This window comes from Pelophylax lessonae (genome assembly GCF_965119305.1).
Source record: "Pelophylax lessonae genome assembly, chromosome: 8".
Taxonomy (NCBI): Eukaryota; Metazoa; Chordata; class Amphibia; order Anura; family Ranidae; genus Pelophylax; species Pelophylax lessonae.
In genome coordinates this window covers 101,361,075-101,379,892 of record NC_138775.1, presented here as the reverse complement: position 1 = coordinate 101,379,892, position 18,818 = coordinate 101,361,075, and the positions used below count along the sequence as shown (strand labels likewise).

Genomic DNA, 18,818 nt, shown 5'->3' with positions numbered 1-18,818 from the left:
GCACATCGCGGATCGGGTGGACAGATTATTGGGTGGGGCTGGGGAAGACCCAGCTGTCATGGTACACGTGGGTACCAATGACATAGGCAGAGGAAGAGGGAGAGTCCTAAACTATTTCAGGGACTTAGGCGCTAAGTTGAGGAGTAGGACCTCCAAGGTAGTATTTTCAGAAATACTACCTGTACCTCGAGCCACACCAGAGAGGCAGCGGGAGATTAGGGAAGTTAACAAGTGGCTGAGGAGCTGGTGTAGTATGGAGGGTTTCGGGTTCCTGGAGAACTGGGCCAACTTCTAAGTCGGCCACCGGCTCTATGGTAGGGACGGATTGCACCTAAATGGGGAGGGTGCAGCCGTACTGGGTGAGAAGATGGGCAAAAAGTTAAAGGGGCTTTTAAACTTGGTAGTATTAGCCAGTGGAAAGCAAGATTCAGAGGGCACAAATGGGGACATTAGCGGTAGGGTTTTCGGAGTTCCTAAACCCAGGGTGGGTATGGGGTAAAATCACAAGAGCAGCCTAAAATCATCAAATGAGGATTTATGTAAACAGCCAAAATTACGAGGTTTGTGTACCAATGCCAGAAGCCTGGCCAACAAGATGGGAGAGCTGGAGCTGCTGATGTTTGAGGAGGACTTAGATTTTGTGGGAATAAGTGAGACTTGGTTTGACAGCTCTCATGACTGGATGGCGACCATTCAGGGGTATTCCCTTTATCGCAGAGATAGAGAAGGTAAAAAAGGGGGAGGGGTATGTCTGTATATTAAGAACAGTGTACAGGTAAATATGAGGGATGATATTAATAATGGAGCTATGGACGAGGCAGAATCCCTATGGGTAGAACTTCAAAGGGAAGGCACTGTGGGGAAGGTAATATTGGGCGTATGCTATAGGCCCCCCAAAGAGAGGGAGGAGGGGGAGGCGGACCTCCTTTTACAGATAGAATTGGCAGCAAGGATGGGAAATGTCATTATAATGGGGGACTTTAATTATCCAGATATAGACTGGGCAGAAAGAACCGCGCATTCAGCCAAGGCTCGGCAGTTCCTAAATGTATTGCAGGGCAATTTCATGGGTCAGATGGTGAATGCACCGACAAAAAACAATGCGGTACTTGACCTACTGATTACCAACAATACAGACCTGCTCACGGATATAGAAATATGGGGAAACTTAGGAAACAGGGACCATAGGTCAATTAGTTTCAGTATTAATTATAGTAATAGGAAACACAAGGGCAATATAAGAACACTGAATTTCAAAAGAGCCAATTTCCCAAAACTGCGCTCTCTGCTAGAAAATATCAAATGCGATAGAACCCTGTGAACAAAGAACACGGAGGATAAATGGGAGTGCTTCAAGAGCATACTAAACAAAGGGATTAGCCAGTGCATTCCAAAGGGAAATACATTTAAAAGAGCAAAACTAAACCCTGGGTGGCTAAACTCCAACTTAAAAATGCATATTAATGCTAAAGAAAAGGCCTTCAAAAAATACAAGACTGAGGGGTCATTGGCAGCATTCAAGCATTACAAAGAGTGTAATAAGAAATGTAAAGACTAAATCAGGGTGGCTAAAATAGAACACGAGAGACATATAGCGGAAGAGAGTAAAAAGAACCCCAAGAAATTCTTTAAGTATATAAACGGTAAGGAAACGAGGCCAGAACACATTGGCCCCATAAAAGACGACAAGGGAGATTTGGCCACAGAGGACAGGGAAAAGGCGGTAGTGTTAAATAATTTCTTCTCTTCAGTCTTCACAAAAGAATTGGGGGGCTACACTAACCCAGCTTGTAAGGCCAAACTAAACAACACACCTCAGAAAGTACCGCCATGGCTAACAGAAAATAGACTTAGAACTAAACTAGAGAAACTTAACATAAATAAATCCCCGGGACCGGATGGCTTGCACCCGAGGGTTCTTAAAGAGCTCAGCCAGGTGATTGCCAGACCATTATTCATGATCTTTAAGGATAGTTTACAGACGGGTATGGTGCCAGCTGATTGGAAAAAAGCCAACGTGGTACCAATATTTAAAAAAGGCCCGAGATATATCCCGGGAAAACTATAGACCGGTCAGCCTAACATCAGTAGTCTGCAAGATTTTGGAGGGGATGTTAAGGGACCACATACAAGACTTTAGTAATGAAAATGGTATTATTAGTAGTAATCAGCATGGATTCATGAAAAATCGTTCTTGCCAAACCAATCTATTAACCTTCTATGATGAAGTGAGCTGCCACCTAGATAAAGGTAAGCCTGTGGATGTGGTGTATATGGACTTTGCAAAGGCCTTTGACACAGTTCCCCACAAACGCTTACTGTTCAAACTAAGGTAGGTAGGTATGGACCATAAGGTGAGTACCTGGATAGAGAACTGGCTCCAGGGGAGAGTGCAAAGGGTGGTGATTAATGGGGAGTACTCAGATTGGGCGGGTGTGGAAAGTGGAGTCCCCCAGGGTTCTGTCCTGGGGCCAATCCTGTTTAATTTATTCATAAATGATCTAGGGGATATCTAGTACAATCTCAGCATTTGCGGATGATACTAAACTAAGCATGCCAATATCTTCTATGCAGGATGTGGAAACCTTACAAGCGGACCTGAACAAAATAATGGGGTGGGCAACTACATGGCAGATGAGGTTTAATGTTTAAAAATGTAAAGTAATGCACTTGGGTGCCAGAAACCAGAAAGCAAGCTACTCACTATGGGGGGAACCTCTGGGTGAATCTAAGATGGAAAAGGACCTGGGGGTACTGGTAGACAACAGGCTTGCCAGTGGCATGCAATGCCAAGCCACTGCAAGCAAAGCCAACAGAATACTGGGATGTATAAAAAAGGGGATTCACTCCAGAAATAAAGAGATTATTCTTCCTCTCTACAAGACTCTGGTCCGGCCACATCTGGAGTATGCTGTCTAGTTCTGGGCACCGGTCCACAGAAAGGATGTGCTGGAACTGGAAAGAGTCCAGAGAAGGGCAACAAAAATAATTAGGGGAATGGAGGACATCTGCTATGAGGAAAGAGTACAAGCAATGAACTTATTCTCTCTGGAGAAGAGACGATTAAGGGGGGGATATGATATCAATGTAGAAATACTGTACTGGCGACCCTAGCATAAGGAACAAACTATTCAGAGAAAGGGAATACAATAAGACACATGGCCACTCACTAAAACTAGAGGAAATGCGGTTTAACCTTAAAGTACGTAGGGGTTTCTTCACTGTCAGAGCAGTAAGGATGTGGAATTCTCTTCTGCAAACAGTCGTATCAGCAGGGAGCATCGATAGTTTCAAAAAACTATTAGATGGGCACCTTAAAGACCACAACATACAGGGGTATACAATGTACAGTTAACAGCAAACACACACACACACATCATAGGTTGAACTGGATGGACTGATGTCTTTTTTCAACCTCACTACCTATGTAACTATGTAACTATGTAATATTCAAAAGGAGTGCAGAGATATATTCCTGGAAATGACAGACCGATTAGCCTAACATCAACAGTATGTAAACTATTATCATTAGTAGTAATCAGCATGGGTTTACAAAAGGTCATTCTTGCCAAACCAACCTGTTATCCTACGAGGAATTGAGCTGCCACATGGACAAAGGTAGACCTGTGGATGTGGTATATCTGGATTATGCAAAAGCATTTGATACAGTGCCCCACAAACTGAGGTCTGTAAGCATGGACCATAGGGTTTGTTCTTGGATAGAAAACTGGCTACAGTGGTGCATCCAAAGGGTGGTGTTAAATAACGTGTCCTCAGAATGGTCTAGAGTGAGAAGTGGGGTACCCCAAGTCTCAGTCTTGGGACCAATTCTGTTTAAATTATTTATAAATGATACAGAGGATATGATAAATAGCTCAATCTCAGTGTTTGCTGACGGCACAAAAATTAGTACGGCAATAACATCACAGCAGGATATAGAAACCTTACAAGAGGACCTAAATAAATTAATGGAGTGGGCAACTAGATGACAAATGAGGTTTAAGATTGAAAAAAGTAAAGTAATGCACTTGGGGGTTAAAAATATAAATGCAAGTTACTCACTGGGGGAGAAGCTCTGTGGGATTCCAGGATGGAGAAGGATCTGAGGGTCCTAGTAGAAGACAGACAGAGCAATAGCATGCAATGTCAAGCTGCGGCAAGCAAAGCCAGCAGAATATTAGCACGCATTAAAAAAGGGATTTACTCCAGAGATAAAACGATAATTGTACACATTTATAAAACTCTGGTTCGGCCACATCTGGAGTATTCCATCCAGGTCTGGTCCTCAGAAAGGATTTGCTGGAACTGAATAGAGTTCAGAGAAGGGCAACAAAATAATGAGGGGACTAGAGGGCCTCAATTACGAGGAACGAATACAAGCTCTAAATGTATTCTCCCTGGAGAAGAGATATGATAGTGATATACAAATATCTCAATGGTGACCCCAGTGTAGGTAGGAAACTATTCAGTCTCATGGAGTGTAAGAAGACTAGGGGCCACACAATGAGATTGGAGGAGAAGCGGTTTAATCTTAAGCTGCGTAGGGGGGTTTTCACCGTCAGGTCGGTAAGAAGGGGAACTCTCTTCCACAATCAGTGGTGTCAGCAGGAAGTATTGATAGTTTTAAAAAACTCTTAGACATGCATCTTAGCGAACACAACATACAGGAATATGGGAAATGATTATCTACAGGAACACACACCCACACAAGATTGAACTGGATGGATTATTGTCTTTATTTAACCTTACCCACTATGTAACGGGGTAACTATGAAATGTAATTTAAATAAAGTTTAAGAAAGAAAAAAAAGCAAGCAAAGCAATTCATGTGATGTATTGTAACAACAAACCACAGTACTGGACCGTTTACTGGGCTAGAAGGAAAAAAAAAACTTTTTTTAGTGAATCAACAATTTGTGTTTTTCCATGGTAAGCAATTGGAACACACCACTATTGTTCTTTGTAAATTCTTTGTAAAAATTTTATACATTTTCATGTTTACTATCAAAACCTTATGAAGATGTGTTGCTTTTTCTAACACATCCTAATAAAAAAGCAGCTATCTTGCCAGTTCTCAGCACTTTTACTATACAGAGAATCCAGCATGAGTGTGCCCATTTTTTGATTAGTAGCATTGTAAAAAAAAAAAAAAAAAAGAAATTGTCCTATCCACTTTTTCTTGACTTCTGTTAACTTTTTTGTGTGGCTGTCACATCACTAAGGCAGAATTCTCCGAGCTCCATTTCTTATGTAACATCGGATCCTATTTTAAAATGCTTTATCAAGAACCATCTGTGACTGTTCTACACACAGCATAACTCGGTTACCACGGCAACCTATGGCCCTGGTGGCGTCTAACAGGAGCTCAGGGCTGTAATTTCAGCATCAGTTGCAGGCAGGGACACAACGGGGGACCCAAATGCACCTCTTTCTGTCACATCCCACAACCTCTTGGCCCACGCACACCTGACTCACCCTTATCTGCATATACTCTGAGTGGGGGAGTGATGTCACTCCATGACATCATGATGTGATGATGGCAAGGGCTGGGTAACAGGGATCGATGTAATATTTCTGACCCTCAATAAAAGTAGAACACGCAAATGTACTTTCTTGCCATTACTATTGTGATAGTTTGTTTGTATGTATAAAGAAAAGGGTTTGTTGTATGGGCGCTTCCGTGGAATACAGCAGGCTTTAGGTGAGACACTGCACTTCGGCAGCACTGGAGAGGAGAAGCTGCTCTGAAAGTGATAAAGATAAAAAGACAAGGCGCCTCTAAGTGCAGTAGGCTCTGAGTATTTATTAGGTTAAAAGCATAAAAGCACTCACATTTGGTAAGTATGACATGGGCATAGCAAAGATCTGTCTGGAGTCCAGACAGATCTTTGCTATGCCCATGTCATACTTACCAAATGTGAGTGCTTTTATGCTTTTAACCTAATAAATACTCAGAGCCTACTGCACTTAGAGGCGCCTTGTCTTTTTATCTTTGTATGTTTAAAAACTACTAACCAGTAGCTTTTAACAGAAAAATTCTTACTCTTTAGAGCCCATTCAGACAGGGGCGACACGACTTGCTGGGGCGACCTGTGAAGTCGCGGTGCACAGCGTGCACCGCTACCTCGGCGCGACATGCATGGACTTCATATAATTGAAGTCAATGCAAGTCACCTCCAGGTCGCCCCAAAGTAGTACAGGACCCTTTTTCTAAGTCGGAGCGACCGACCGCGACTTGTCAGGCGACCAAGTCGCCTGACAAGTCGCGCTAGTGTGAATGGACCCTTAAAGTTTCAATTAGTTACTGCTTTTGAAAATACTGTACATTTCTAGAGATCAACATTATTGCCTTCATTGAATCCAATCTTCACTCATTTAAAAGAAATGCTAGAATCTTCAGCATCTGACCCTTCTAGGTGTTCTGGGTGCCTACATTTACCCGCTGTCAGCTGAGGCTACCCTCTAGCATCAGTGTGTCCCTTCAGGCCTGTGGGTAAAGAAACAGTAGGCAGCTGGGAGGGGCAGGAACCTAACACATCCAGAAGTATTAAATTGTGTAGATAATATTGGTACCTTTAGGGTCTCCTTCACACCATGTCCAGTGACCTGCATTTTACCGTACTGGATAAACGCGGATCACTGTAAAGGCACATAGAAAACAATAATTTTCTTGGTGCCTTGTTCACACCGCAACACACATTAATGCATAAAAACGTATACAAATATATGTTTCTGCACGTGCATTTTCAGTGCATTTCTATTCGAAGTATGGTGTGAAATAGGGATGGGCTCAGGCATGTTTCTGATTGTAGTCCCAATCCACCTGAGCAATCGCGCCAGGAAGCCGTTGCTGCACACCACCTATCATAGGCAGCGCTTACATGTGTAGCTGCGGGCCACAAAATGCCTTACTGCCTATGATTGGTGGTGTGCAGTGAAAGTACCTGGCACAATGGCTCAGGTGGGTTGGAACTAGGGATGATCGAACGGTTCGGGTCGACCATCGGTTCGGCCCGAACATTGGGTGTTCGAGGTTCGGCCGAATTTAGAACTTTTTGCCCAAAAAGTTTGGAATTCGGCAACCAGAACCGACCAAAATGCAATGGGACAGGAAATGGGCTTTAAAAGCCCGTGATTGGACCAGAACCATCAGTAAAAGCCAATTGAGGGGGCAGGAGAATGCTAGGAATGTGATTGGAGTGACTAGGGGGTCCATAGTCCAATCATTAGTGAATACGCCCCCCAGTATATAAGATAGCCCCCGCCAAATTCCTAGCATTCTTATACGGGACATGAAAGAGAGTGGAATGCTGTTCTGTTCCAATGTGTTACAAAGTGTCATTTAGCTATTTTTAGTGTGAGAAAAGGGATATCTAGTGTAGTTAGAGTGCTCCTTTTACACTTTAGTTAGCTTCAAAAATTTAGTTTCTGTAGGGAAAGTGTTAAGTGTAAGGGGACCGTAGTGTAGTGTAGGGTTAACTGACAGTGACTGCTATGGAAGGGTGACATAACCCTTCCATAGCAGGGTGACCGCTATAGAGAAATGATCATTTCTCTGAGTTGCTTAGGCACAGGCATATGGCTTCTCACCAACCAAGCATTTTTTATGCTGCAGGGGTTGCCACTGCCAGTGCTTTTTTGAGGACATGTTTGATGTCAGACATGACATCTGAACATGTGTATAGGGGGTATATATACACATATATGTCTGTATATATACCCCTAGACATATATAGGTGTGATAGTAGCAGAAATATATGCTTGCGCTAATGAAATCATTTACACTAATATATTTCTGCTACTATCACACCTATATATGGCTAGGTGTCTATATACATATAAGTATGTGTGTATATATACCACTATACACAAGTTCAGATGTTTTGCCTGCCTCAAAAGAACCCAAAAAAATGCCAAAAAAACGCTAGCGTCAAAAAAAAATGCCCAGGTGTGTTTTTGCTGGCATTTTTTGGGGGTTTTTGGAGGCAGGCAAAACATCTGAACTTGTGTATAGTGGTGTATATACACACATACATATATGTATATACACACCTAGACATATATAGGTGTGATAGTAGCAGAAATATATGCTTGCGCTAATGAAATCATTTACAGTAATATATTTCTGCTACTATCACACCTATATATGGCTAGGTGTCTATATACATATAAGTATGTGTGTATATATACCACTATACACAAGTTCAGATGTTTTGCCTGCCTCAAAAGAACCCAAAAAATGCCAAAAAAAAAACGCTAGCGTCAAAAAAAAAAATGCCCAGGTGTGTTTTTGCTGGCATTTTTTGGGGGTTTTTGGAGGCAGGCAAAACATCAGAACTTGTGCACAGTACCACTATACACAAGTTCAGATGTTTTTCCTGACTGCAAAGAACCCAAAAAAATGCCTGCTATTAAACCGGCAAGGTGTGAAAACCGAGAAGCCATACTCCTGTGCTGAAAGTGTTCTAATACAAACAATCCTTTTATTTTTATGGTTCTGGACAAGCTACAGAGCTGAAACTTCACAGGTACACTGTTAGACCCCCCAGACACAAAATCACACAAAAAAAGTTTTTAAAAATTGTCATTTTTGATAAAAAAAAGCCAATTATTGAAAAAATAAAAAAAAATAAAAGAGATTTTTTGATTTTTACTTTGGATTTCGTATCTGGGGGGTCTAAAAGGTGTACATGTGAAGTTTCAGCTCTGTAGCATGTCCAGAACCATAAAAAAAAAAAGATTGTTTGTATTAGAAAACTTTCAGCACAGGAGTATGGCTTCTCGGTTTTCACACCTTGCCGGTTTAATAGCAGGCATTTTTTTGGGTTCTTTGCAGTCAGGAAAAACATCTGAACTTGTGTATAGTGGTACTGTGCACAAGTTCTGATGTTTTGCCTGCCTCCAAAAACCCCCAAAAAATGCCAGAAAAAACACACCTGGGCATTTTTTTTTTTGACGCTAGCGTTTTTTTTGGCATTTTTTTGGGTTCTTTTGATGCAGGCAAAACATCTGAACTTGTGTATAGTGGTATATATACACACAAATACTTATATGTATATAGACACCTAGCCATATATAGGTGTGATAGTAGCAGAAATATATTAGTGTAAATGATTTCATTAGCGCAAGCATATATTTCTGCTACTATCACACCTATATATGGCTAGGTGTGTATATACATATAAGTATGTGTGTATATACACCACTATACACAAGTTCAGATGTTTTGCCTGCCTCAAAAGAACCCAAAAAAATGCCAAAAAAAACGCTAGCGTCAAAAATAAAAATGCCCAGGCGTGTTTTTTCTGGCATTTTTTGGGGGTTTTTGGAGGCAGGCAAAACATCAGAACTTGTGCACAGTACCACTATACACAAGTTCAGATGTTTTTCCTGACTGCAAAGAACCCAAAAAAATGCCTGCTATTAAACCGGCAAGGTGTGAAAACCGAGAAGCCATACTCCTGTGCTGAAAGTTTTCTAATACAAACTATCTTTTTTTTATGGTTCTAGACATGCTACAGAGCTGAAACTTCACATGTACACCTTTTAGACCCCCCAGATACGAAATCCAAAGTAAACATCCAAAAATCTCTTTTTTTTTTAATTTTTTCAATAATTGGCTTTTTTATCAAAAATGACAATTTTTAAGAACTTTTTTTGTGTGATTTTGTGTCTGGGGGGTCTAAAATGTGTACCTGTGAAGTTTCAGCTCTGTAGCATGTCCAGAACCAGCAAAAAAAGATCATATAGGTGTAAAAGGAGGGTCCCACATCCCTGTTCTACTGAAAAATAATTGGCTTTTTTATCAAAAATGACAATTTTTAAGAACTTTTTTTGTGTGATTAATAGTTCATGGGGCATGACCCAGAACCCTAGGCACTTTTTAGGGGCATTTATTGGGTTTTAGGGCTTAAAAATTGTGTTTTTTGATTACCGAAGTTCGGGTCCCATTGATTTCAATGGGGTTCTGAAATCCGGGCCGAACTTTCGGGAAGTTCGGATGTTCTGGCCGAACCGAACTTTTCAAAAGTTCGATCATCCTTAGTTGGAACTATGATCCGGACACACCTGAGGCCATCCCTAGTGTGAAAGGATCCTAACTCTGCAAGAGACCAAACACTGGATTCAATGGAGGTGCTGCTGGTGAGTAGTATAAATATATTTTTTAGAGTAGTATTTAATTAGCTTATCTTAAAGTGAATTTGTGCCCAAACTATGCAAACTTAAGTAGAACTATAGGCAAAACTTTTTTTTTTCATTTTGGATAGTGCAAGGGAGGGTTATAAGCCCTGATTCTTTTTCGCCATCTGTGTTTCATTGCAGACATTCCCCTTCACTTCCTGCCCCAGAACCAAACAGGAAGTGAGAGGAAATTCCAGCAAATTAAGGGAATTGTTTAGGGACCCCCTAGGTCACCAGAACTAGTGTCCCCATTGGATGATTCCCTCTCTATTACCTTTCTGGAGACAACCCAATGATAATGGTAAACAGGACAAAAAAAGAAGGTGAATCTTCTTAACAGAGGCACAGAGTGCAATAAAAACAGTCAGGTGTTCTAATCCCTCTCTACTTTGTCCAAAACTAAAAAAAAAAGTTTTGCCTTTGGTTATACTTTAAGTATTTACATATTCTGAACAAGCAGTAATAACAGATCTTTAAAACAAATCCTTTCCTACCTCTGTCACTATAGGCATTGTGGAGAAATGTATAATTAAATTCACAACAGAGGCACTGAATTTGTAAGCTAGTGTAGCACTGCCTCCTAGAGAGCTGCTGAGAATTACACTTCTTGGGTTCCTCTGGGTTACCCCTCGCTACTGAAAGCACATGAACATCAAATACAGTCCTTGGTTCAGTCAATGATCAGTCCAGGGGATGTGTTTTTTTGTGTTTTATTTAGAACTGGGATAGGAGTTGGATATTCCAACATTAACTATGCACAAATCCTGAGGACAACTAACTGTAGAAAACGGCAAGGCCGCTGTTTCACCTTGCCACTGAAGTGAAGATAGATTAACTGTTCCCGCTTTAATATACTCTTCAGGGCTAATAGCTTGGCACCCCCATTTCTCTCACTGCCTGTGTGCTGACTCCCGTCTGCTGACTCTAGCCAGTGGTCCCCTTACTGGGCAGACCCTTCAGCAAGCTCCCCTGTACTCACAGACACTGCTTTTCCAGAGTCGCTCTGCCTTCACCTCCTCAGTCAGCTTCCACTGGACCTCTGAGTTCAGCCATACTTTGTTGGTTCACTAGGCTGACTGCCTGTGACCACCTTCCACACCTTCAGAAGAGGAGACAGCCATCACCCTCCTTTTGGGACTTGGTTCCCCCCCCCCAAAGACCCCCCTGCCACATGGGCTCCTGGCTTTTATACCCTATCCCAGGATGCACCTCTCTCTGTGCAAACCCACTGAGACAGTACAAAAGTCTGTGCGTCATTGGCTGGGTTTCCTCCACTGTCCAATGAGCCTACTCATTGGATACAGAGGGGACACACCCTCAGCCCACATTAATCGCACATCGAGCACGCCCAGCAGGCCTAACTACTGATCAGGCTCCCCTGATAGGCAGATAGAGCAACTACATTTTACCTGCCTAGCACCTACCTAGGAGAGTGCTACATCCACCCCCCACCAAAAATGAGCCATGTGCCCATTGGCTCTGGGGTAGCCACCCCCTACAAAAAGTCCTACTGGGAAAAAATTCATGGAGTATCCCACAAACCTGGAAAAGGGGGAAAAGGGAAGAACAAATGTACAATAATAATTTATGTGGAAAAATAGAGGTATCTCCTGTACATATTATATACACATATCAGGTGCATTAAAGGAATGAACCCCCCACCAAACAGAACTCTATTCGGTGGGTGACATAACTATCTAGCACTACATGGGCCCTACACAACCGGTAAGGAAAAAAACCATTTAGGCACTCCTGCGAAAGCACATAATTAGCAACACACATTTTGCCTAGCTAGTACTGGTGAGAAGACCCTCTCCGCGGAGGCAACCTTCTCACACACCTCCCTAACTAAGGGATCCAATAAGCTCTTTCTTCCTCCGCCAGTCTTGACACGAAGATCTAGAATCACTCTTTCAAGGTGACACTAGTCCTATCACTGGCTACCTACTTTGATCATGGCCCCCGAGGTAAAGGAGACATGCGATGTCCAATGGCCAGTGCCTGCAGCAATGTGACAACCAGTCTCTTTCTGACAGGAATCTTTTGCTGGAGCAACCTGTCTGACCTGCGAGGACAACAATTTCTTTAGGGGTCCCTGGCACCAGGGCACCCCCACCAACCAGATTTTAAAAAGCATTTTTTATTTTAGTGCCAGTGTCAGTAAATGCTATTGTCTGTGTTTTGGGTAGAGTAAAAAAAAAAAAGAAGCAAAATGCAAACTATTGATTCTGGGCCCTACAATGGGCACAATTAACTAATAACATACACATATGTGGTATCACTGCAATTGTCAGGAGCAGGAGAACTTATTTTGGGTTGTTCTTTGGTGGTTGGTTATGGTAATAGCAAGAAATCTACAGCTACATTTTTAAAAATTATATTTTTCCTATGATATTGTGTCAGTTTTCCTTTGACAAAATCAGAAGATATCCATTACCATTTACCCCCAATTGACAGCCCAATTTGTCTGGAAACAAGGTTATTTCATCTGGATACACTGGCTACACAAGTATTTTTTATATGCGCAATAGTGATATATATAGGCTTACTAACAGGTCAAAGTTTTACCCTCTGTCATGAAGGCATTAAAAGTAGAATTTAAGTCAGCATGTCTTTAGTTTTCTATAAGATAAGGAGAAATGTAGAACATCATTCAGGTTCTATTGGTGCACTGCTTTGCTTTAACCGCTTGCCGACCGCCGCAAGTAGATTTACTGCGGCGGTCAGCCCCGGCCAGGCAGAGTGACGTTAATTAACGTCACTAACCTGGGAGGGTCTGGGGAGCAAGCACGCGTGCGCGGAGGCGCGCTCCCGCTCCCGCGCGGTCACGGACCCCCCCGCGCATGTGACTGGTGGACCCGATGTCCGCCGGTCACTCGGCGATCGTCGGGGGAGAGGGAGAAAGTCAGGCGGCTTGTGTAAACAAGCCACCTGTCATTCTCCTCGGTGTAAAAACACTGATCAGACGGATCTACTATGTAGAACCGTTGATCAGTGTCCTTACAGCTCAAGCCACAGCCAATCACAGTAGAAAGCACGCCCCTAGGGACACACACAGCCCCTCCCTCCCAAATAAAGTTAACCCCTTCACTACCAGTGTATTTTTACAGTAACAGTGCATATATATAGCACTGATTACTGTAGAAATGTCACTGGTAACCCCAAAAGTGTCAAAAATGTCAGTCAAGGGTCCGATCTGTCCGCCGCAATGTCGCAGTACCGCAAAAAAATCGCAGATCGCCGCCATTACGCGTTAAAAAAAAAACAACAAAAATGACAAAAATCCTTCCCTTTGTTAGTAAACGCGATAACTTTTGCGCAAACCAATAAAAATACGCTTTTTGCGATTTTTTTTACCAAACATAGGTAGGATAAAACAAATTGGCCGAAATTTTTTTGGGGAATTTCATATAAAAAAATGTGAAAAATATTGTTATTTTTGCAAAATTTACGCTCTTTTTTTGTTTATAGCGCAAAAAGTAAAAAGCGCACAGGTGATCAAATACCACCAAAAGAAATCTCTGTTTGTGGGAAAAAAAGGACGTCAAATTCGTTTAGGTACAGCGTCGCACGACCGCGCAATTGTCCGTTAAAGTCACGCAGTGCCGAATCGCAAAATACCCCCTGGTCGTTTAGCAGCCAAATCCTCCGGGGCTTAAGTGGTTAAAGAGTTGACATTTCCTTTCCAGACGACAAAATTACACAAAGTGTATACTATACTTGCCAACAAATTAATACATATATATATATATTGTAAGGGATTAGCTCGGTGGCGGGTGTGGATGACCCCTTGGGGGGTGCGTTTTCCCAGAGAGGTAGCCGACAAGTGCTTGCAAACAAACAGTGTGGTTTATTAAATGGTGTTTTCTTCACCAGGCTGTATGCAGCAAAACATCCAAAATAAAATAAAACAGAAAATAACTCCTTGCCTCTGTGGGCGGCTACCTTCTCACAACTGGAACCTGCCTAAGTGTCTGTCTCCAACCTACCGTCGGGCAGACTTCCTTGTCCTACAGTGGACACTCAATAGTCCTTTTATAATAGTTTCACAGGGCAACACAGTCCTTTTGTTTCTTTCACACAGAAACACTTCGTCTTCTCACCTTTGAGACGTATTCACCCTTGGTTACCGTCCCGGGCACACATCACTCCGGGGGGTCTTCTCCCAGGCCCACACATCCTGTCGGGAGGCACACGCTGACTGTCCTCCTGCTCCCAGCCCACATGGCTTCAGGACACAGCTTCTGGAGGCAGCAAACAATAGGAATTTCTCTGAACAAATTATAGAGCCTTAACTCCCTCATTCTGAACAGGTGAAGGCCTTTCAACTTCCTGCTGGCTAGCTCTGTAGCCAACACCCTAAATTAATTAATGGACTTTCTAAATCAGGTGGAAATGTATCTCCTTCCTGTGACTACATTCCCAGATTTAGCTGACTTCCTGTTACATACCCCCCCCTCTTGTTTCAACCCTAGGGTTGGGACACAGATTTCCAGGCACGCATGTGTCAAGCACTGCTGACTCACTGATAAGCCTCCTATTATCCTCAAGCTTCCGGATGAAACTGTTTTGTCATCTTCATTGACGGATTTCTCATAAATGTCAGACAGCTTGTCCCTCATAACCGTCTGTCCAATCCACCACGGAGGACCGTGATCCATAGGCAACTCAATTGGGCTAGTCTTAATGTCTTCAACATTCTTAAGACGCCTCTCTCTGCAATCCATAAATGTTTTCCACAAAACTTTGAGAACCTTTGCTTCACTAAGCTTTGTTCCAAGTAGGGACTCTTGACATCCCTCTGTGACTTGAGTTGCCTCTCCATACAGCTGTACACAATCATTGACTTTTTGTTGTAAAAGGGAATGATCTTCCTTCTTGAGCTTTGCTTGCTCTAAGATGCTGTGCAGAGGATTTTCCAATTGAGACAACAGGCTGTCACACATTTCTTCAAAGTGACCCCTGTTCCTTTTCCCAGAGATATCAATATCATTCAAACATTTCATATTTATAGGCAGATCTGAAGCATTTGCACTCATCAACTTCTTAAACTTTTCGCCCTCCTGAGCGAGTCGCAGTAAAGGCCTACTATTTGATTTGATATTCAGTTTATATTTCTTGCCAAACTCTTCACAGAAGTAGCCAACCAGAACATCATCAACTTTCCTTCCACCAACATAGGGGTCAAAGGCAACAACACAGTTGAACCCAGCGATCTGGGTGGTATCCATTATAGACCTCCTCTCTGCATCAGTGAAGAAGCATGGAACTGCAACACATTCTTTTACAGGTTTCTTCAATGCACTTTCTGCTGAACTATTTGACCGCTCAAGGTCACCTAGTTCTTTTTCTCTATCTGAATTCCACATGGAATGCATCTCAAGATCACGATCAAACTTCTGCCACCCGTCTTTCACCAGTTCCATTTTGGAAACACTCCCTGAAAGGCACTTATTCATTTGCTTCACGTTTTCACCAACAGCCTTAGTTTTCTCCACTAGGTTTTCAGCCTGAACTGAGAAATCACCACATTTCTTACTCAGCTCCTTTGTTTGCTGAAGCTCTAATGATACATTTTCCAATGCTTGAAGTTTTTGAAGGAACGGTTTATTCCAAAGGGGTGATTCAAGCCACATGTCATCACATTTCTGAGGCTCGCTCAGGACAGACCCCAAAACACTGATCCTTTTAAAAACTGCATCAGGCACACTATCCCCTCTTTGGGACAGATCCTCTGTTGCCTGGAATTCCTCTTCCAGTTCCTGCAACGGAATCTTCATCTCTTCTACTTGCTGTTCTAAGGCTCGCTTAGACTTTTCTAGCTCCTGAACGCTTTTCACAACATCATCCTTGGAGCTGACCAATTCTTCCATTTCTGTACGCAGCTGTTTAACACTTTCTAGTTCAGCCTTACACTCTAGAGCTTCCTCCAAAGAGCGAGCCAAGAACAGGGCTTTGCTCTCGTTATCACGCACCTCCGTTTCTGCACGTGCGCGTTCTTCTGCATATTTTGCAGACACAGTCTTCTCTTCACCAAGCATCTGATCAAACTTCTTTTTCACATCTTCAACACACTGTAATGAACCAACGCTTTCTTCCATGCGTTTTTTCATATCCGCTATCTGAGCTTGCAATGTTGCGACTTGTTCTGATAGGTTTTTCTTTGCTTCCGCCTCCTCTTTTAATTGTTCCAGGAAGCCATTTTTCTCATCTTCCATTTGTTTGAGCTTTGTGCTAAAACTCAGCCTTTGACACCTCTCTTCCTGTAAGAGTTCCTGCGTGTCTTGCAGCTGCGATTCCAAGATAGAAAAATCTTCCGCAATTTCTCTAGATTTGCTGTCTGCTTGAGAAAGCTGATTTGTAACATTGTCCAGCTCAACCTGCAGTCGGTTTGCCTTCTCTGACAGCTTAGCACACAATCGGTCACCTTCTGACACCTTCACTTGCGATTCCAGAAGCTGTGCCTCTACTTTTTCCCTCTTATGTTCACAATCTCCTTTTCCCTGCATAAGAGCCTTCACCTCATTGGCTAGTTTCTGGGAATGAGACTGTAATTCTGCCACACAGGCTTCTTTCTCCTTTAACTGCTGCTGGAAACGTTGGGCTTCACCTTTCCAACTTTCACAGTCTGCACGTAATTCATCTACCACATTGCTCAAAGTGGTGAGCTCATACACAGTACTCAGTAATTTAGCCTCTCTTTCACTTTTCTCATTGTCGCTGAGAGACAATGTCGTTTTCAGAGCGACATTCTGTTCCTGCGACTCCTGCAGGTCTATTTTTGTAACTCCCAAACACTGAAGACTTTTTTCCAGCTGATTACTCAACTCCAACATATCAGCCATACTTTGCTTCTGCAAAGTCTGAATTTCACTTTCCTTTTCCATGAGGATGGTATCTTTCTCCATTATAGTCTCTCTGCGTTTTTGCAACTCGACCAAAAGAAGAGCAGTGGATTCTTCCCACTGTGACACATGAGACTTGAGTAGTTCATTCATTTCCTGCAAGTTTCTATGCTCCATTTTAAGCAATTCCACGGCTTGTTCCTTTTCTTCCATTTTCCGTTGCAAGGCATCCAACTCAGCCCTGCACACATACTCGGTTTCTTCCAAACCGATGGCCTCCATTGGCTGCTGGCGTCTCTGTTTCCAGCCTGCCATGCTCTCTTGGTGATCCTTTTGTTGAGCTGCAAAGCTCCGCTGTTTCAGCATCTCCCCCATTTTGAGCTTACTTTTCATCTGAGCACACTGCGTCTCCATAGCAGTTTCATCAGTGTTGCTAGGGACAACAACCTTCCTCTTTAGTAGACTCTCTTTAGGCATGGATGGGGCTGGTTCAGACGGCAACATCCCCTCCATCCATAGAATCCGGTCTCTCATTTCATCTATCTTTGCATTCTTCAGGCGTTTTGAACGCCCCATCTTCAATAACTCCACAAACAAATTTTTCACAGTCCAGCAAAAAATTTTCAGACCACTGTCTCTTCAACACATGTAGTTTTTCTCTCTCTTGCGGGATCTCTTTTCCTGCGCACACAGTTTGTGCAGTCACTTGCACCAGACACAACAAAGTTCATCAAATAATTTTGAGACCGCTGTCTCTTTAAAACACTTTTTTTTTTTTCTGTCAGGATCTTCTCTCCTGCACACATAGATTGTGCAATCTCATGCACCAGATAAAGTTCATCAAACATTTGCACTTCCTTGCAGGGATCTCTGCTTATGCCCACTGCATACCTCCACCATATGTAAGGGATTAGCTCGGTGGCGGGTGTGGATGACCCCTTGGGGGGTGCGTTTTCCCAGAGAGGTAGCCGACAAGTGCTTGCAAACAAACAGTGTGGTTTATTAAATGGTGTTTTCTTCACCAGGCTGTATGCAGCAAAACATCCAAAATAAAATAAAACAGAAAATAACTCCTTGCCTCTGTGGGCGGCTACCTTCTCACAACTGGAACCTGCCTAAGTGTCTGTCTCCAACCTACCGTCGGGCAGACTTCCTTGTCCTACAGTGGACACTCAATAGTCCTTTTATAATAGTTTCACAGGGCAACACAGTCCTTTTGTTTCTTTCACACAGAAACACTTCGTCTTCTCACCTTTGAGACGTATTCACCCTTGGTTACCGTCCCGGGCACACATCACTCCGGGGGGTCTTCTCCCAGGCCCACACATCCTGTCGGGAGGCACACGCTGACTGTCCTCCTGCTCCCAGCCCACATGGCTTCAGGACACAGCTTCTGGAGGCAGCAAACAATAGGAATTTCTCTGAACAAATTATAGAGCCTTAACTCCCTCATTCTGAACAGGTGAAGGCCTTTCAACTTCCTGCTGGCTAGCTCTGTAGCCAACACCCTAAATTAATTAATGGACTTTCTAAATCAGGTGGAAATGTATCTCCTTCCTGTGACTACATTCCCAGATTTAGCTGACTTCCTGTTACAATATATATATATATACAGTATATATACATATGTAGCACACCCCACATAGGAGCTGCAGATGAAAGGGATCCCCCACTCCTGCACTGCCAGGCACACCAAATCTTCACAGGCACACAGGATCACACAGTCCGTAGCTTTGTTTTTGTTGTGAGGTTAACAACTTGGATAGGGGTTGGAAGTTATGGGATGCCCAC

At 42.9% G+C, this 18,818-nt stretch overlaps 1 protein-coding gene across 1 annotated transcript in view; it reads right to left on the bottom strand.

Moving 5' to 3' along the window:
- The window catches only part of KCNJ4 (potassium inwardly rectifying channel subfamily J member 4), a 254,324-nt gene that overhangs the window by 44,336 nt on the left and 191,170 nt on the right, over nt 1-18,818 (bottom strand). The gene's annotated exons all lie outside the window — the stretch shown is intronic.